Source organism: Prinia subflava, chromosome 1 (genome assembly GCF_021018805.1).
Source record: "Prinia subflava isolate CZ2003 ecotype Zambia chromosome 1, Cam_Psub_1.2, whole genome shotgun sequence".
In the NCBI taxonomy this organism is placed as follows: domain Eukaryota; kingdom Metazoa; phylum Chordata; class Aves; order Passeriformes; family Cisticolidae; genus Prinia; species Prinia subflava.
The window spans coordinates 41,579,874-41,599,980 of record NC_086247.1 but is presented as its reverse complement, the minus strand read 5'-3'; the positions used below and the strand labels follow the sequence as shown (position 1 = coordinate 41,599,980).

General features: G+C 39.5%; 1 long non-coding RNA gene across 2 annotated transcripts in view; it reads left to right on the top strand.

The window, feature by feature from the left end:
* LOC134562230 (uncharacterized) overlaps positions 1-19,745 on the top strand; it is a 138,550-nt gene extending 118,805 nt beyond the window's left edge. For both annotated transcript variants that reach the window (XR_010083105.1, XR_010083108.1), the window contains 4 exons: positions 1,353-1,480; positions 17,280-17,437; positions 18,018-18,115; positions 18,815-19,745. This is a non-coding gene — a long non-coding RNA (uncharacterized LOC134562230). The remainder of the gene's footprint in view (positions 1-1,352; positions 1,481-17,279; positions 17,438-18,017; positions 18,116-18,814) is intronic.
* Positions 19,746-20,107: the final 362 nt, after the last annotated feature.

Sequence of the window (20,107 nt, the reverse complement as noted above, 5' to 3'; positions counted from 1 at the left end):
AACTAGGGATGCTTCTCTCCCTTACACCACCCTGTTGGGAAGGCAGCAGACACTGGTACCAAAGCTGATGTTGTTACATCCTCAGCTATTTCTCCCTTTGCTTTTTAATTGCCTGTGGCAGTAAATCTTGTATATGATTTCATTTCATCTCATCTCACAACTCTGAAACACTGTGAGAGGGTTCCTCTGAGTTTTAAGCATCTTTACTTGCATTTGAAAGTCAAGTAGGTTTGACAAGGAGACATTTCAAAGTAATATTGTTAAAAGCCTCTGAAGTCCTGTGGATATTTAGGAAAGATTTCCAATATTGGCTTAAACTAGAATTAAACAAATTCATATTGATATGACCTAGATATAGATTGAATCACAATGTCCATGCAAGGTTTTGTTGTGGTTTAACAATTCATTACTAAGCTAATCTAGAATGTAAATTTGCTTAGGTTTCATCATGGAAGAAAAATGGTTTAAAACCATATAAGCTCTGAAATTTAGGTTAGGTGCCTTGATTCTCTATTGTTTTTTAGCTTACAGTTCCCTCATCTCTCAGTCATATATTTAAAGAATATCAACATATTCTTTAAATAGTTGACAAGTTAGCATTGAGTAAATACTTTACTAAAAGTTCTTAGAAATAATTACAGGCAAAAAGGTGATTTACAAAGGAAGCCATAGTGTAAGAATTCTGGGGAATATGATAAGAATGTTAAAAAAAGTTAATGTTTTTCCAGATAGATTTTTTTCATAAAACTCTGTAGTTGGAAATAAGGTCCTTTTTGCAATTTTTCTATTATAGAGGATTATTTTAGTGCTGTGGAAAAATCATCAGCCAGCTGAAATTGTTTCTATTAGAGAAAAAATATCTTAATAATTTAGAGTGTCTAACACTTAGTGAAGAATTAGCAGCACTATTTATCTAACAGCACCTCTATGTAATTTGCAGTTCTAAAATCTGTAGTATTAATTTGCTTTGTTTTTCAGTGTTATCTCTTGCTTCCATTTAAAATCAGAAACTTCATTTTATATATTTTTACTTTGAACTAGTCTTGTTCTATATTAGTCATCCATGAAGACTGAAACAAAAAGGCGAGCAAACACCCTCCCAAAAACATATTTTTGTTTATGTATTAACATTAAAATGAATAGAAATTTACATGTGAAGAAATCCTTGTGAACATGACTCTCTATGAATATTTTATAAAAACAAGTATAGGTTGAGTTCCTTAGACTGGACTTCACCAAGAGCTCCTCATGTTGAAAAAGGAGCACCAGTGTTGCTGGCAGAGGGGATAAAAATTTATAATGTGAAACCAGCAAAGTGACAACCTCCATTTGTTCCCACTAACTTCATGTAGCTTCCTGATTGAGGCTGTTTGGCTCCTGGAAAGACACACACAAGTTACAGCTGGTGGATGTCCAACGTGCCTGCACTGCCTTGGAGAAAACCCAGCAGAGCCTTGAATGTCAAAACTAAAGCCTTGAGGTGAGCCTTCTGCATCTGTAGGTTTCCTGATGCACACCTGACTGCCAGGTCTGTAATGCTTGGACTTTTAAAATCCCACTCTGTGGAAGGAAAGTCCTTCTGCTGGTAAGGCTGCCAAAGGTCTTTGGATGGTGATTACAAATCCAGAAGATTATGACCTTTGGAGAAGTCCCTATAGTAGGATGGCTCCAAGGGTGGAAACGGCTTTTAAGGAAGCTTTCTTTTGATGCAGGAGCCTTCAATCTTGTGTTCCTCAGTGCTGTAGGATACAAAACCTGTATTTTGGGGTCTCATGTTATAAAACAGGTTTGTTATAATAAGATTTTCCCTTTCAGCTGATTTTCTCTTTCCTTAAATCCCAGCGCAACCCAAAAAAAAAATTTTAATGTAGAAAATGAATAGATGACATTATTACAAGAAAGTAGAATTTCAATTGAGGCTTGAATCAGGACTAAAATCATGCAGGCAGGCTATAATTAGAAAAGAATAGCTGCATGCCTGTGATGCAATGTTATTTAATCATTGGCTGTTACATCACCACTTCCTTGGCTGAGTCAGTTCTTCCTTAGTTAAGAAAAAGAGAAGAGCATGGCTGTGTGAATGCAGAATCTTATTTAATCTTCCAAGCCACAGTGAGGCTGTGGGGAACATGGAGTGCTGTGGGGAATCTCACACCCCTTCAGTCAGAACATGAAAGCAAGAAGGGAGTTTTTACTGCATGGAGGTTGGGTGAGCAGGAAAAGATGATCTCACCGGAAAAATTACTGTTACTATTTCACTATGGGGAGGTGGCCACCTCCAGAGATGTATTATTGTCACAGTGGCCTATATTAAGATAATACCTGATTCAGAGTGAATTGCTGTCATTAATGATGATTATGAGAATCTAAATGTAGTAAAGTCATAAATCCTACACAATAACTATAGAATGGTCAGCTACTGTCTGTGCAATGGCTGTTATCTAATCAAACACATAATCTGTTTGAATGTATTAGGCCATTCTAAATCCACTAGTTTTATTATGGTTGCCTGTAATCTAGTTGATTTATAACTTGAGTCTCAATTTAGCCTTGTTGTATTGTGTAGTATAAATCTACTGTGCTAAATAAGCATCTGCTTGAAACAAAGTCTTTAAAACCAGAATAGGTAAAAATGAACATATTTCTGCTGTTGGATATTACTTAACCTTACTTCTAGATATTTCAAAATATCTGTTTATAGATATCTCTCTTCTTTTCATTCCAAAATTTCATCATATTTGATGCTGATCCAACTAATCCAACAACATTTTAATCTGGGAAAAGATGAGTTTTCTACCTAAATCTTTCCTGTAGTCTCAGCTGCACATGGCATTAAGTAGAAACTTCCTTTCCATATTAGTGGGTAATGATCTGTTAATGTAAACTTCTGTCTTTCAGCTGTAACCATAGTACAGGTCAATTAATTTTTTTCAAGCCACTGCCTTTTAGCAGTAAAAGAAAATAATAGCAAACAATCTTATCTTGGTAGTTAAGTGGCTCCCTGTATTTACCCTGCTGAAGAACTGCTACACGTCTGAAAAAAAAATCTTGAAAGTTCTTTATCCTTCTGATATTTTTTGTGTGCCAGTATTGTCCTATTTTTCAAGGGATATCCAGGCAACAGTTACAACCCATTTTCACAGGCTGATGCTAATTTTGATTGCAACTAAACCTATTTGTTATCTAAAAGAAAAAAAATACCCTTTACAAATAAGAAAAAAACCCACACAACTACAGCCCTGGGAGAGGGCAAAGTTCATGCTGCAGTAGGTTGGAAAGTGAAAATTATGAAGCGTGGTACCAATCAAAAGGAGTTGATGGGTACCAAAGAAACTACTGCTCTTTGTCAGTGTGAATTGAATACATATGTAATAAAAAGTACTTTACACATTCTTATTGTGACTTACCACTGAGTGATCTTCACTCTGCTAAATTCCGGGTATTCTGCATACAACATAACTTACTGATAGTAAAATTTAGCTAAACTTTAGATGCAATCAGAACTATATGAGGCTTTCACATTTTGCCAGTCACTTCTTTTGGCTAAGAATTTGTAATCTTTTTTTTCTGGTAGCAGCTGAAATAACCATTTTTCTTTGCAGTCATTCTTTAGATAAAACATTAGTGACATTTCACATCTTCTCTCCTTCCCTTTCTTAGTTCAAGTTGTTCAAGAGAGACTCCCCTAATAGATGTCCTCTTTTCCTGATATGGCTGTATGGAACCAAACTCAGTCACTGCTTTGTGCTTTTTTACTGATGACAAATGAACTCATGTCTACATGTCACCATCTGTATTTGTTTCTGCCTGGTCAGGATCATAAAAGAGCATTTAAATTGCAAATTTGCTTGTCATTTCCCATCCCAAATATCCTGTATGAGTTCAATAATGTCTTTGTAAAATACTAAGAAGTAAGCAAATCACCCTTAGATCCTTACAAAGCATTGTCAAGCAGATACATCTGTACTATATGAAGATTTTCCCTGTGATTTCAGGGTGTTTGCATGGCACTTTTTTCTTCTTTTTTTTTTTTCCAATATATTCACCAGACACGTTTGTGTCATATAGAAGTATATTCAATTTTTGTTGTGTCTACATTTCTTTGCTATTTTTATTAAAGGATTTGTTATATTATCAACACTGCTGTCACCTTATTATACCTTATTGACTTTCTCTCACAGTCTAGACGTTGTTCAATAAAACTTGTCACTCTTTAAAACTTATATTCTTCCAAGAATAGCATTTCATTGAACCAGACAAAGTGAAAGGACAGCTCTATTTTTGATAGCACAGTAAATACATTGCATAAGAAAGACTGTATAAAGTATCCAAGAAATGAAATAATGCTCTCTTTTAGTAGTTTTTTTAAACTACCCTTCAGTTTGCCAAAAGAAAATATCTATATCTGTTCCTGTGCAAGCAGAGAGGTACAGAAATGATTAAAACCCTTAAGAGTAGCACTCTGTGTTACTTAATCAGCCTGAATGACACTTGAGAGAAAAAAGAAATTAAAAGCAGCCATAAATGGTATATGAATTAAAAAAAAAAAAAAAGCCAAAAATTTAAAAAGAAAAATGCTTAATAATCCCATTTTATTTTCTGGGGGCACTGGTCACCTTTGTGCTTGTCCCCAGGCATGATATTCTGCCAGTATTTCAGTGAGAACTCCTTGCTCAGCAGTGGCATACACACAGCATATACTGTGCTCTGATATAAATTAGTGCTGTGCAATTTAAGTTTAAATGGATATAAACAAGCAGAAGAGAGAAGAAGCTAGTTTTTTGTAGCTGGGAGATGTGAGACCCTTCTTCTTTCAGCAGAAGTCCAGAACTTGAAGATGTCCTAAATAACTCTGAATCCCCCTTGCAAGGAACTGACATCCATTGAAACTGAAAATTCTTATTTTCAGTACTTTACAATAAAGAAAAACCTTACCTGTATGTGAAAACTGAATGCACACACCTCTTTCCCCTCCCACCACCAAGAAATGTATTGGTTCAACAAGAGGTGACTCAGTGTACTTAAATCACTGCTTGAGCACATATCCTACATGCTAGGCTAAAAGAAATCCAGGCCTGAGAATGAGACTATGAGCCATCTGCTCTTACTTGAAACACCCACAATAAAATGATTTTATAAACTATCCTTATACTTAGCAGAACAAAATGAGCACCCTAAGAGGGCTATTATTTCTGAAAGATTTTAAAAAGTACCCTTCATCAGACCAACCTTTACCTTCAAGTTTCTATTAATTTCCCTGATGAGACCAATGTGCTTCTCATCAAGAAATGCATCCTTTCTCCTCATGTTGCCTGTGCAGGACACACTGTTGTGAGACCATGGAGCACACACTCACTTGTAGGCTCCCTTGAGGTACTGAAAGGCTGCAACTGGGTCACCCCAAAGCCTTCTCTTCTCCAGGCTGAACAAATCTGATTCTCTCAGCCTTTCTTTGTAGGAGAGGTGCTCCATCCCTCTGATTGTCTTTGTAGCCTCCTCTGGACTCACTCCAGCAGATCAACATCCTTTCCACGCTTCCTGTGCTGGGACTCCAGAGCTGGATGCAGCACTGCAGGTGGGGTCTCACCAGAGTGGAACAGACTGGCAGAATCCCCTCCCTTGTCCTGGACACACTGCTTTGGATGCTGCCCAGGGTACAGATGGCTTTCTGGATTGTGAGCACGCATTGATAGATCATGTCCAGCCTCTCATCCCTCAGCACCCCAAGCCTTTCTCAGCAGGGCTGCTCTCAATCTGTTCACCCCCAGCCTGTGCTGATATTGCTGTCCCAACCCAGGCGCAGCACCAGCACCTGGCCTTGTTAAACCTCATGAGATTCCCATGGGTCCCCTTCCTGAGCTTGTCCAGGTCCATCTGGATGGCATCCTATCCTTCAAGTGTGTCAGCTGCACCACTCAGCTGGGTGTTACACTGCAAATTTTCTGAGGGTGCACTTGATCCCTTCATCCATGTCGTAATGAAGATATTAATAACACTGGTGCCTGTACAGACCCCTGAGGGACACTACTTGTCACATTCTTAAAAATGAATCAGAGAAAAACGTTATCTTCTTCCCTTTTCATATAAACAGCAAAAAGATTTTGAGAGAGACTGGAATTACCAAGTAATTTGAAGGGTTGGTAGTGACTGGTTTAGACTTCTAAAAATGTCATTATTTAAAAATTACCTTGAATAACTTAAGTTGGAACTGTGAAGTCAAACACGGTCTTTTATCTCAGGCATCAGTGAAGTCAACTGCTAAGCAATAAAGAATTCTTCCATGCCTTTCTCTTGCTCTCTTCTCTGATAAGTATTTTGCCATGAATTAAATAATTTAGGCAAAATGATTGGTATAAAGAAGGATCCTATATCCTTGTTGCTGGTAAATGCAAGTGGGTAAAAATAGGTTATCACCTTTGCATAAGGGAGTATCTAATTATTTATACAGAATGTAACAAGGTGAAGAGGAGACTGAGAGCATCCACACCAGTTCCAGGGTATCGAGTATGACTACTGCACTCATGAGAAGTGTACACCAGTGTTCACATACTCATAAGAAAGGGAAAAATTAAGAAATATTTTCCAACTGCAGGTTTGATACCCACACAGGGCATTCACTTAAGAGCTAGACTCAATGATCCTTTTGAGCACCTTCCAGTACAGAATATTCTGTGCTTCTGTATCAAAGGCTGAAGAGCAACTCCAGTTTTGTAACACACGTGGACTTCTATATAGGTACTACCACACAGAGAACTCTCAAAAAGCATTCCAGTCTTGGGAAACATTTCTGATCCTGATAAAAAGCATTTGGTAAAAAGTTACAAAATTCACAATCTTGGGATTGCTAGAGCAACGATTTTCAACAAACCTATGATTCAGCTTTTCTGAAATTAACCTTTTTGTATTAATAAATCTTGTAAGGAATATCATGCCACTCATAGAAAACTCAATTGATCTTAAGTTGATTGCAAACAGCAGTAGACTTTAAGTAATACAATTTTCATCCAAAATATGTAGCATGATATAATAGAAAATGTACAAAATACTGATATGTTACCTGCAATAAATATTATTATAAATTATTTGTTTGTATTGAATCATTAAAATGTTAAGATGTTAAGAATTTATTCAAGAAATTTTATTTTAGTGGCCTTCTAAATGTATATTTGAAAGTTATTTTATTACAATAGTAAAATATATAAAAGAATATATGAAAAATAAACGGGATTTTGTAAGGTGAGCACATGATAGCATTATATATAAAGTTTCAGTTGCTCAGGTACATTTAGCATCAGCAAAGAACATCTGTGCTAGATCATCTAATCTTTGATAATGATAATATTTGGGTAAACCTTGAAATTCTAATGTTGCTTATAAGCAAACTATACACCATTGCTCATGTGTAATATATTTTTTAAACTGACGTAAATGGGAATCCTCATAGGTTGCTTGCAATAAACTACAAATCTGTGAACAATTTCTTTTAGATTTATGTTTCTGGAAACTTTAAAATCATCTATGTGTGAATAAGAATAAATATTTTCTAAGTTCCTTCATGAATTAATTCAGAATATGTATTTAAACATCAGCATCCACTACTTCTGTTATAAAATAGGCCACGGAATTTTTCTCTGAAATGAAGATGGTTTTCTTCTAAAATGGGAAGTTCATTGGGATCACTGAAAAAAAGGAGAAGCTGGCTATTTTCAAGCAAAGGATTGTGGCATCCCTAGTATAATGCCAAGGAGGTCTGTCAGAGAAAGAATAGTGGGGATTCTGCCTCTGAGAGAGAGAACAAGCAATAGAGATTTCTATAAATGTCCTGTTTGCAGTGTGGCATGTATCTGACTTTTGATGAAGGTTCCAGGCTCCAAATTTTACCAGGTCTGGCTGCTGTTTCTGTGTTGTACCATCCTTGGATGAGCTAGTGACTTTCAGGGAACTGTGTCTGCTTGGAAAAAAAGCAAAGCAACATGCTCAACTGATTTTATGCCAAGAATTTTCATTCAAGATTCCTGAGAATTTTTTTTTCTTCACTAAATCTCTCCCTGTGCTTTCTGTTTGTCATAAAATATCAGCATTTTTTTTTTGTAAAATGATATGCAATTTTTGGTAAAATCCAATGGGGACTGTAGTACCTTGAGTTTTTAAATCAACTATTGCAGTTGATTATTAGAACATTATTCAAAAAAACCCCCCCAAAAAAACCAAAACAAACAAACAAAAAAACAACAACAACAAAAAAACCACCCAACAAAAAACCCCAAAAAACCCCACAAAAAACCAAAAAACAAAAAACAAACCCAAAAACAAAAAGAAGGAAAGGGACATCAAATGATCTCCATAAAACCATTTCCTTTGTCTGCTCTGGAGAAGAATCACAGGTGAGCAACAGTCCATGAGTGGTATTAATTATTATGTCAAAAACATCCTGTGATCATTCACAAATCAGTAGATCCAGATCTCCTGTTTGAAAATATGTGTGCAATTTCATTGGTAAAATGAGGGTGCAAGTAATGCAAGTATTGCCTTTTGCGATTTTGCTGAAGTTAATGTAAGGATAACAACTATATAAGAATGTGTTAACTGCTTTACTTATTTTATCATTAGGAGATAAGGATATATGCATGATGTAGTAGATACAAGGGATCATATTAGGCATAATAAACAATGTTATGACTGAGAATTAATTCATTCAATGTTGTATGCTGTTAAAATGAAGAGTTGAAAGAAGGACATTGTTTCTATGTCTCCTACATCAGAAAGTTTTAAAGGCTCCTATTTAAAATTCTCCTTTCCGTTGTTCATAATTCTGACAATGCAACCAGTCACAAGATACCATTTTTTTCATTGTTTAATGCTAGAGCAGAGTATTCCTTTAAAGGTTAAAGATGATGAGAGAGTACAAATTGCATTTCTTCCATTCCTTGGCTCCATAATTTTGAAATGAAGACCATAAACAAATAGCTCGCAATTTGTATTGCATAAATATGTAAAATAAAAATAAAATTAAAATTTATAAGCAAATAACACTGTGAAAATACTAATTTGCAACTAGAGTAAATAAGATTTGAAGGTTGAATTGTTGCAGTTGTCTCCATACTTTCTTTTTGCTCACTCATATGTCTGCTGCTATCATCCAAGATTTTTGTTTGTTTCTTGGTATAAACAAAATTCATCACATTATGACAGCAGTGTCTAAAAAATTTGACCATAAATTATGATAGCTTAAGGCGGTATAGTCATTCTCTATAAGATCGTTTTTCATGTTTAAAAAGCAACAATTTATTTATATACATTTTGGCACCTATTACATAAAGGTATTTACCTTCCTTTACTTCAGAAAAATTTCTTAAACTTTGACTCACTGACTGTTTGTATGTGACTTCTTGTCCACCACTTTTTTGAATAAAGAAAGGCTTTGCTGGTTTTGTTAGTAATAATTTACTATCACAACTGTGCCTCACTAGATCATCAGTCTTTGTTCTAGCAAATAAATAACAATCTAGATGTTTTTCCATAGCAACTCTTTCATGCAAAATATGAAGAGCAGCCAATATTTTGTTGTGGAAGCTATTCAGTAGCTTGCCTGGGTGATCATAGGTCAGTTTTGAGTCATGCCTTTAATCTATTGTATTTTTCCATAGTGAATTTAAGCTTTCATAGCCTTTTATTCAAAAGTTTTTCTATAGTAGGAAAATAGAGTATTTTCCACAAAATCATTTTTAGTTCCTAATACCAAATCACCACTTTCCCTTTTAAAAAACAAATTATTCTGGAACAGAATTATATGATGTGACTCACTGCTAAATTTTACCTTCTCTAAGGTGGAGTGCTTTCAAGAAGAAGTAGCTGAGAAGGTGTAATTACACATATTTTATTTTTAACCCATTTTCTTCTAATTTCTTTGCCCACACTTCTCTGCTCTGAATAAGCTCCTATACTATCTATATCTTTAATCTCTTTAATATCTAAATGTTAGAATATTTGACACAAGGACTTAGGAAAAAATTCTTAAGTAAGAGCTCTGTGAACAGTTTTGGTGAAGGCTATATTATATTGCCCAAACACTTTCTATCCACTTGTTTAATTCAAGTACCATCCTTGCTCTTGAGCTTTATTTACATGTTTGTACTAATATTTTTGAGACATCATTAAAAAGAGAAATTAAGACTTACCTGGAAAATAGTATATGGTCAGTCCTTAAATATAATTCCTTGCTTTTGAGGGTGTCAAATATTCTTTTGCTGCTGGATAATTTCTTTTATAGGCATCTGCTTGCCATTATCTTTGCCCTTCTATTTTCACTAATTGGAAGAGCTCCAGTGGTTTTCAAAGTCTGCTAAAGCCTATATCTGTGCACAGATAACAATGGAAAAATGCAAATTTTGAACCTACAATGAAAGAATCTGCCTAAGGGAAGTGTTTATTGTTGTCTTTTATGGCTACAGTTGATTTACACTTAGCCATGATTTACAGAGCAGCTGACATTGACAAATGAGAGGATTCCTCTGAATATACCATGTAGTAAAATCTTACCAACTACTGTTATCCTTCAGTAATGATATGGGAAATATTTACAGGTCCTTGAATAGAAAATGCTTCTTTTACTCCAAGGATCTGTTTGGACAATAAACACCTCAAAAGAGAAGAAAAATAGTGACATTTCAATGAATCAATTCCTGCCTTGATATTTAATTTCTTAAGATTGAGGAATGAGATTATAGCAGTAGTGTGACTTTGTAATTTTCTGGGTTTTATTCTGCTTCCCTTCCCTTCCCTTCCCTTCCCTTCCCTTCCCTTCCCTTCCCTTCCCTTCCCTTCCCTTCCCTTCCCTTCCCTTCCCTTCCCTTCCCTTCCCTTCCCTTCCCTTCCCTTCCCTTCCCTTCCCTTCCCTTCCCTTCCCTTCCCTTCCCTTCCCTTCCCTTCCCTTCCCTTCCCTTCCCTTCCCTTCCCTTCCCTTCCCTTCCCTTCCCTTCCCTTCCCTTCCCTTCCCTTCCCTTCCCTTCCCTTCCCTTCCCTTCCCTTCCCGCACCTTCCCTTCCCTTCCCTTCCCGCACCTTCCCTTCCCTTCCCTTCCCGCACCTTCCCGCACCTTCCCTTCCCTTCCCTTCCCGCACCTTCCCTTCCCTTCCCTTCCCTTCCCTTCCCTTCCCTTCCCTTCCCTTCCCTTCCCTTCCCTTCCCTTCCCTTCCCTTCCCTTCCCTTCCCTTCCCTTCCCTTCCCTTCCCTTCCCTTCCCTTCCCTTCCCTTCCCTTCCCTTCCCTTCCCTTCCCTTCCCTTCCCTTCCCTTCCCTTCCCTTCCCTTCCCTTCCCTTCCCTTCCCTTCCCTTCCCTTCCCTTCCCTTCCCTTCCCTTCCCTTCCCTTCCCTTCCCTTCCCTTCCCTTCCCTTCCCTTCCCTTCCCTTCCCTTCCCTTCCCTTCCCTTCCCTTCCCTTCCCTTCCCTTCCCTTCCCTTCCCTTCCCTTCCCTTCCCTTCCCGCACCTTCCCGCACCTTCCCGCACCTTCCCTTCCCTTCCCGCACCTTCCCTTCCCTTCCCGCACCTTCCCTTCCCTTCCCGCACCTTCCCTTCCCGCACCTTCCCTTCCCGCACCTTCCCTTCCCGCACCTTCCCTTCCCGCACCTTCCCTTCCCGCACCTTCCCTTCCCGCACCTTCCCTTCCCTTCCCTTCCCGCACCTTCCCTTCCCTTCCCGCACCTTCCCTTCCCTTCCCTTCCCTTCCCTTCCCTTCCCTTCCCTTCCCTTCCCTTCCCTTCCCTTCCCTTCCCTTCCCTTCCCTTCCCTTCCCTTCCCTTCCCTTCCCTTCCCTTCCCTTCCCTTCCCTTCCCTTCCCTTCCCTTCCCTTCCCTTCCCTTCCCTTCCCTTCCCTTCCCTTCCCTTCCCTTCCCTTCCCTTCCCTTCCCTTCCCTTCCCTTCCCTTCCCTTCCCTTCCCTTCCCTTCCCTTCCCTTCCCTTCCCTTCCCTTCCCTTCCCTTCCCTTCCCTTCCCTTCCCTTCCCTTCCCTTCCCTTCCCTTCCCTTCCCTTCCCTTCCCTTCCCTTCCCTTCCCTTCCCTTCCCGCACCTTCCCGCACCTTCCCGCACCTTCCCGCACCTTCCCGCACCTTCCCTTCCCTTCCCTTCCCGCACCTTCCCTTCCCTTCCCGCACCTTCCCTTCCCGCACCTTCCCTTCCCTTCCCGCACCTTCCCTTCCCGCACCTTCCCTTCCCTTCCCTTCCCTTCCCTTCCCTTCCCTTCCCTTCCCTTCCCTTCCCTTCCCTTCCCTTCCCTTCCCTTCCCTTCCCTTCCCTTCCCTTCCCTTCCCTTCCCTTCCCTTCCCTTCCCTTCCCTTCCCTTCCCTTCCCTTCCCTTCCCTTCCCTTCCCTTCCCTTCCCTTCCCTTCCCTTCCCTTCCCTTCCCTTCCCTTCCCTTCCCTTCCCTTCCCTTCCCTTCCCTTCCCTTCCCTTCCCTTCCCTTCCCTTCCCTTCCCTTCCCTTCCCTTCCCTTCCCTTCCCTTCCCTTCCCGCACCTTCCCGCACCTTCCCGCACCTTCCCGCACCTTCCCGCACCTTCCCGCACCTTCCCTTCCCGCACCTTCCCTTCCCGCACCTTCCCTTCCCGCACCTTCCCTTCCCGCACCTTCCCGCACCTTCCCTTCCCGCACCTTCCCGCACCTTCCCTTCCCTTCCCTTCCCTTCCCTTCCCTTCCCTTCCCTTCCCTTCCCTTCCCTTCCCTTCCCTTCCCTTCCCTTCCCTTCCCTTCCCTTCCCTTCCCTTCCCTTCCCTTCCCTTCCCTTCCCTTCCCTTCCCTTCCCTTCCCTTCCCTTCCCTTCCCTTCCCTTCCCTTCCCTTCCCTTCCCTTCCCTTCCCTTCCCTTCCCTTCCCTTCCCTTCCCTTCCCTTCCCTTCCCTTCCCTTCCCTTCCCTTCCCTTCCCTTCCCTTCCCTTCCCTTCCCTTCCCTTCCCTTCCCGCACCTTCCCGCACCTTCCCTTCCCTTCCCGCACCTTCCCTTCCCTTCCCTTCCCGCACCTTCCCTTCCCTTCCCGCACCTTCCCTTCCCGCACCTTCCCGCACCTTCCCTTCCCTTCCCGCACCTTCCCTTCCCTTCCCTTCCCTTCCCTTCCCTTCCCTTCCCTTCCCTTCCCTTCCCTTCCCTTCCCTTCCCTTCCCTTCCCTTCCCTTCCCTTCCCTTCCCTTCCCTTCCCTTCCCTTCCCTTCCCTTCCCTTCCCTTCCCTTCCCTTCCCTTCCCTTCCCTTCCCTTCCCTTCCCTTCCCTTCCCTTCCCTTCCCTTCCCTTCCCTTCCCTTCCCTTCCCTTCCCTTCCCTTCCCTTCCCTTCCCTTCCCTTCCCTTCCCTTCCCTTCCCTTCCCTTCCCGCACCTTCCCGCACCTTCCCGCACCTTCCCGCACCTTCCCGCACCTTCCCGCACCTTCCCGCACCTTCCCTTCCCGCACCTTCCCTTCCCTTCCCGCACCTTCCCTTCCCTTCCCTTCCCGCACCTTCCCTTCCCGCACCTTCCCTTCCCGCACCTTCCCTTCCCGCACCTTCCCTTCCCGCACCTTCCCGCACCTTCCCGCACCTTCCCGCACCTTCCCGCACCTTCCCTTCCCGCACCTTCCCTTCCCGCACCTTCCCTTCCCGCACCTTCCCGCACCTTCCCTTCCCGCACCTTCCCTTCCCTTCCCGCACCTTCCCTTCCCTTCCCGCACCTTCCATTCCCGCACCTTCCCTTCCCGCACCTTCCCACATCTTCCCGCACCTTCCCTTCCCTTCTTTCAGTAAGTTTTCTGATACGTTTAAATAGCAACGTGTGTGTAGAAGATTTGGGGGCAATTGCTCCTCAACCCTCCTGGTTTGAAGAGTGGTGCTTGTTTTAGCACATCTGTCTCCTTAGGTCTAGGAGTCATTTCTAATTCACTCATTACATCCTTCTCAAATAGTTAAAAATACTCCCTTGGAAAATATGCTGGTTTTCCCTCCATACAACATTTCTAGATTTCTTATTCCACTTTTCCTCCCTCCTGACCATAATACTGAATTACTTTCCCACATTCAGCTTCAATTCCTCCATTGTGCCCTTCTCTTGGAATTTGAAATAGCTTTACTTTACATGTAAAGAACTATGTAGTGGGTGACTGTACTATATAAACAACTCTCTGTGTATACTGCACACTGCATAAAGAAAACATGTTTGTTGGGTTTTTTTATTCCTTCTTGCTGACTTTAAACCTTACCAAGTATTACCTTAAATGTCTCCCAAGTGGTTATGATTTCAGAGTTGAAATTCTGCATAATTTGGTGACTTGCTGAACTCTGCTTCCCCATCTTCCTATCTGCTTAAAGGTTCCTGACGTGTTCCCATCAGTACTTCTAGTCTCTGCTGGCAAGCCTTGTTGCTTGTCTCTTGCATTTCTTCTGCATCTATCACAATGTTTCCTTCCCTAATTTTCTACATTGGTAAGCTGCACATTCCTGCCTCACTAGTACCAAAAATAAACAACTCAAGTGACTGTCTCTTTTGTCCTGTGTACCTGCACAGAGAACAGGATGACAAGCTATTTCCTTCTAAGTAAATAGAACAGTGGGTTATTTGAACTGATTTTAATACACTTTAAAACTGACTAAATTATCTCTGTGTGTGAATGACCCAAATACCTGCCAAGTGTCTTAATTCCACTTGGGGACATACTTGGGTGGTTTTTTGCTCAATGTTTTATGGCTTGAACAGATGAACAAAATTTTAAAAATCTGCACTTTCAATTTTCTATGATTTATCTCATAGATACTTGAAAAAAATCATACGCTATTCAATAGAAATGATTTTTCATATTTTCTCACACTTTCAGGGTTTATTTACTTGGAATGTTTTTACCCATTGCATGGGACATAGCTCCTGTATTGGTTTTATGCATGCAGACCTTCAGGGCACAGAAAGACAATGGTACATATTAAAAATAAAGTAGATTGCCATGCTTTGTCAGTGAAAGCTTTCTTTTCAGAGGAAGAAATTACAAATTCACCTTCCCCAGTATTCTGGTTTGGAAGGTTAAGTGCAAGAATGTAAATTAATGAAAATGTAAGAGTGTGCTTCTTCTTTGGAGGGTTATTTTTGTCTCCTTTTTCAGTTCAGAGCAGTATGATTTAATGACCTAAATTTGAGTTAGGGAAATGGGAATTTCAGCTGATAGCTAATGACTTGTGAAACTGACTTGAACAAATCTTTTATGATGTTTTCATGACAGCTCTTGGATTTAACTATGAGGAACATTAACAAGTGTTTTGGAAAGATGTCATCAGACTACTGGCTGTGACTCTGAATGGCATTGGTAGACTTCACAGATCTGTCTCTACTACTTATTGGCTGCTGGCCAAAATCTGGCTTTAAGTCTAAGTAAAGCCATAAGGAGGTGGTCAAGAACATAGAAAATAGTTCTACCTTTGAAGAATTCCTGTGGACCTTACAGTTACTGGAGCTGCTACAGAGACAAAATGCACCCCTGGTGTGAACATGGAGGTTGCAGACATGCCTTCCTATCACTTGCAGAGTACTGCAGCTGTTGGAAGTGACCTACAGTCCTTTGGGATTGCCTCCATTTTTCGCTAAAAAATCAGTACCTGAAGATGTGTGTCTCCCATTCTACCTCATAATTCATGGGGAGAAATGCCACTGAAACAGAGCTCTGATGCGAGACCAGTAATGAACATTGTCCTTTACACCTGCATTTCACGTTCCTATGTTATAAATCCTTGATTTGTCACTTAAAAGTGTTCCTTTAAAAGGCAGTGCAAACCCTCCTTGATTCTACATTTTTGTCTTGCCCTACTGTATTAAAAAAATCACTATTCTACAATTAAAACTACTCTCCTATGTGGTACACTTCCAGAGTCTGTTTCTTTTGATGGCAAAAGTCTTTTGTATCCATATACAAGTAATTCTAGGTGAGTCATTACTCAGTTGAATGAAGCTCAAAATTATATGGAATACCCTGTGACACAGCTCTTTGACAATAATATTTCTGGAAATGCATTTACTATTTAGCTCTCAGCCACAAGATTTTACTGGTTTGCAGTTTAGATCTTGGGCCTAAATTTCAGCTAAGGTCCAACAGACGTTATGAAGAATTACTAAGAATGTCTCTAAAATTATTATTATATTGGAAGCCAGGCACCTTATTATGAAAGAACATGGTTAATACAAATATAGTCTTGCATTTTTCAAAATTAAAATGTGAAGATTAAAAAAATAAAAAATTTGTACTCAGAGTGGCTTAGGTTGGACCTATTGGGGCTGGTTAAGTCATGCAATACATGTAAAAAATGATGTGCTGCTTCTGAGTACAAACTGCTGCAGGAGTTCAGTTGTCTCTACAGCTGCTGGGCAAGAATAATGCTCAGAAAGCCCAGGTGGAACTGGGGAATGCTTGAATGGAAGAATGGTTTGTGCCTTCTCTTTTCTTTCTCCAGCAAATTGTTAAGGAAGACTGAAGTCAGCATTTATATTTCACCCTGGCCAAATACACAACAGAGCACTTTGAGTGCCAGAGTGGTTAACTTTATTCAGTTTCACAGCTTTAAGACAAGAGTTTCAGTGAAATCTACAACAATCAAAACTAATCCCAGGCTAGTTTGCCTTGGAGTGATGGAGAGGCATGTGTTGAGTTTAGGTGTAGCCTAGACTGTTTGAAAAGAGGCTGTGTCCTTCAGATGAGAAGAAATGCCAAGGCTATAAATGGAGCTTCTGTGACAGTCTGATACCTTCAAAGACTGTATTTAAAAGCACATTTAAGGATTCCACAGTAAGCAAAAAAAAAAAAAGAGAATGGCAAATAATGAATTCTTTTGAAAACGTGCAACATATGCTGGCATTGAAGTTGTTTAAGAACACTTTAATAACTTTTATCATATTTGCTTCAACCATTATATGGAGAGAAAATACCTTTTGGATTACAAAAAGGAATAATTGAAATAATTTAGACATATTTTTAGCTGAAATATTAAAAGTACAAGATTTTTCATTGCAGGTAATTGTTAATTTAGCTGAAAACAGTCACCATTTTAATAATCAAGCTTTATAACTGATAGTATGGAATGAATGATGCCAGAAATTTTGAAAACTGAGTAAGACATTATGCAAAATCCTTTTTATGCTAATCCTTGCCTACATGTAACATTGTATGTTCAATATTTTAAGGCTCTAGCTTTCAAAATCACTGATATGGAAATGTGGTAGTTACCTTTTTCACTAAGACTGTTAGATATTCCATGCATTTCTGATATTGTTGTAAAATCTCTTTCTAGAGAAATAGATATATAAATATTCCAGCTGTCTCCTGACTTACTTCCTGGGCATAAATTCGTGAAGAAAAGAACAACACCTGTTTAATTTCTTCTAACAGTGATGAATTTATGTGGCAGGACAGGATGTCTTAGTCCTGTGATTCAGTGATACTTTTGAGGTAAACTTCTGTTTTTTCTGCCCCTATTAATTTCATGTAAAAATTGCCTCTACCCTGTGAAAAAGTTTTTATAGGCTAAGTTCTGTGTAGACACATTATTTTGCAGCTCTTGTTATCCTAGACTTTTCTAAGCAGTTGTTTTTCAAATGCTCTTACACTTAATGTTTAATATGTTCTTCTTTTTATTTATTTAAAATTAGAATGTGTGATACTTTGTATTTTGCATGCACAGTAAGAGTAAACCAACATATAATCTTAAATTGAAAACACGTAGAAACACCTGTAACACCTTCCAGAAAGACTGGAAGTAGAATTTTACAATAAATATTTTTAATAAGCTTCAAGCCTTTCTGAGGAGCTTGACTGTCTGTTGAAAACAGCTAATGCCGTTGAACCAGGCTTTTCAGTGTGCTAAGGACATAGGCTAAAATTTGTGAACAGAATGCTCTGCTGCTGTCTAAATCTCATTTCAGTAAGGAATTTTATGAAAGTGATACAGGTATACTTGGGAGGACTTTTGTTTAGACTCTGTGCATAATTGAAATAAAACAACTGAGGATGGTCTTCCTGTCTTTACCAGGACATGCGGGAATTATCAGCTAATAACCTCTGTGTCTCTGAAGTGAAAAGGCCTGAAAGAAAATGAGGAATCCTGAAAATCTGAGTTCTAAAAGGAAGGTAAGAAAATGGATGCGATCTGAAAGAGGAGATAGAAAAAGATGTGGATAGTTATAGACAAAGATCTTCTGAAGAATATGACTTTTAAATTGAGCCTGCAAAGTGTGAAGTGTAAAAGTTGAGTAGTTTCCTTTTCCCATTCTCCAGCGAAAAAAAATAAAACTAAATAATAGAAATAAACTAAAATAATAGAAATTACTTAATTTTTCATCTCATCTTTCCATCCCAGGTTAGATCAGGATCCCACATTCTTTCTCTCTTAACCCAACATTACATTTTTTTTAAAAAACCACAATGATCTGGGATCCATGTTATCCATATATTGGCTTCATATAGGGATTTATGAACCACATAGATGAGTTGGCAGGAAAAAAATATATGCCCTTTGTTCGGAGGAGGATTTGTTGAAAAGGAGTTATCACTCTGAAAAGTTGTGGATCTGAAAAATCCCCATCGCCACTTTCCAAGTTTCTAAGGTGACATAAATAGGATATGTTTTTCAGCATGACTGGGCAAAAGCCCATGCCACTGCATGATGCTTTTTCCTTGTGTTAAGTGCAATCAATAAGGAGCTTTTAAAAATGCCTGTTGACAGAAGTGTGAAGGAACATATCAATCAGTTCCTGAATATAATGGCTCTACGTTATGAGAAATTAAGTACAGTTAATTAACTTGATTCTTGTTGCTTCCTAATTCTAGGTTAAACCATCAGTACAATACAAACAGCATGGAAATTACAATGAAAAAAAAAAGTCCATTTAACATATTTTTTTCCTCTGGAATTTCCACAGACACTTATTTGAAAGAAACCAGTTATTTTTCAAACAAGAAGCATGTATAAGTGGTTTGGAAATATCAAGATAACATCCACGGGTAGTGCAGCCAGAGGTTCTCCCAGTGCTGGGTGGGTTATTATCTCCTTGATGTACAATGATCATCCAGTCAGGAGCATTGCAACATTTTAGGGGGCATCGTCAGACCCAAACAGAACATGTCACAGGAATGGAAGAGAGGGATTTGAGTTCATGACAAAAAATTGAACTGTGGTGAAGAATTACAGGAATTGGATAATTTTTGTGGTAAGTTGGTGAATTGTCCAGTGGTTAGAACAAGATTTATGAGGGAGGAACTGAAATAAAAAAGAAAGTAAAGGCATGTTTTGCTCTAATATCTGTCTGTGAAATCCTCTGAAAGTACAAGACTTCCCAGCATGTCTCTGTCCTAAAGTCTTGGTGATTCTGTTGCTCTGTATAATGAAAATACCCATTATATTAATAGAGTGAAAGAGTGTGGAATAAGATGTAAGTGGGAGTATCAGTGCATTGAGAATGCCAAAACTTGTAAGGAATCACTCTAACTTAATCTTAGGCTATCTTTGTAGTTAGAAGGGGATCAGTCATGGCATAAACACTGGGAGGGTTGGCTTCATAACCTAATAGTAATCTGAAAGGTATTGTCTGATAATAAAGCTCTGAAAAATAAATATGCTTTCCCAAAATGTTGCTATGACTGTGTATCTTTGGAAGGTCTGTGTTGTTATTCTGAGTTCCTTTTCACAGCCTGATTGGAAGCCACTTTTTAACTCTCTCCAGCAAATTTTCCTCCTACTGCAGTCTCTTTAAAAGCCAAGTCTGTGACCACTTTAAAATGCTGAAACTTCTTGTAAGCAGTTTCTCAATCACTTTTACAAATCCTGATGATGGTGTGAAACACACTTTTAAATTAAAATTGCAATAAATATGCAATAAATTGACTTATTGTATGAAAAAATTTCTAAATAACTATTGAAATATAAATATTTTGAAACTTACACACGCCCCCCCGCCCCCCCCCCCCGAAAAACCCCTGACCAGTTTTGTTCTATTTCCTATTAGATTTAATTAAAATATGATAGTTTCCTTCTGAACAGCTTAACCCTGAGGAAGAATTGCAAAAACAGCTGCAAGCAGTAATTTGTAAATGCAACAGCCATGCAATCAACTAAGAAACTAT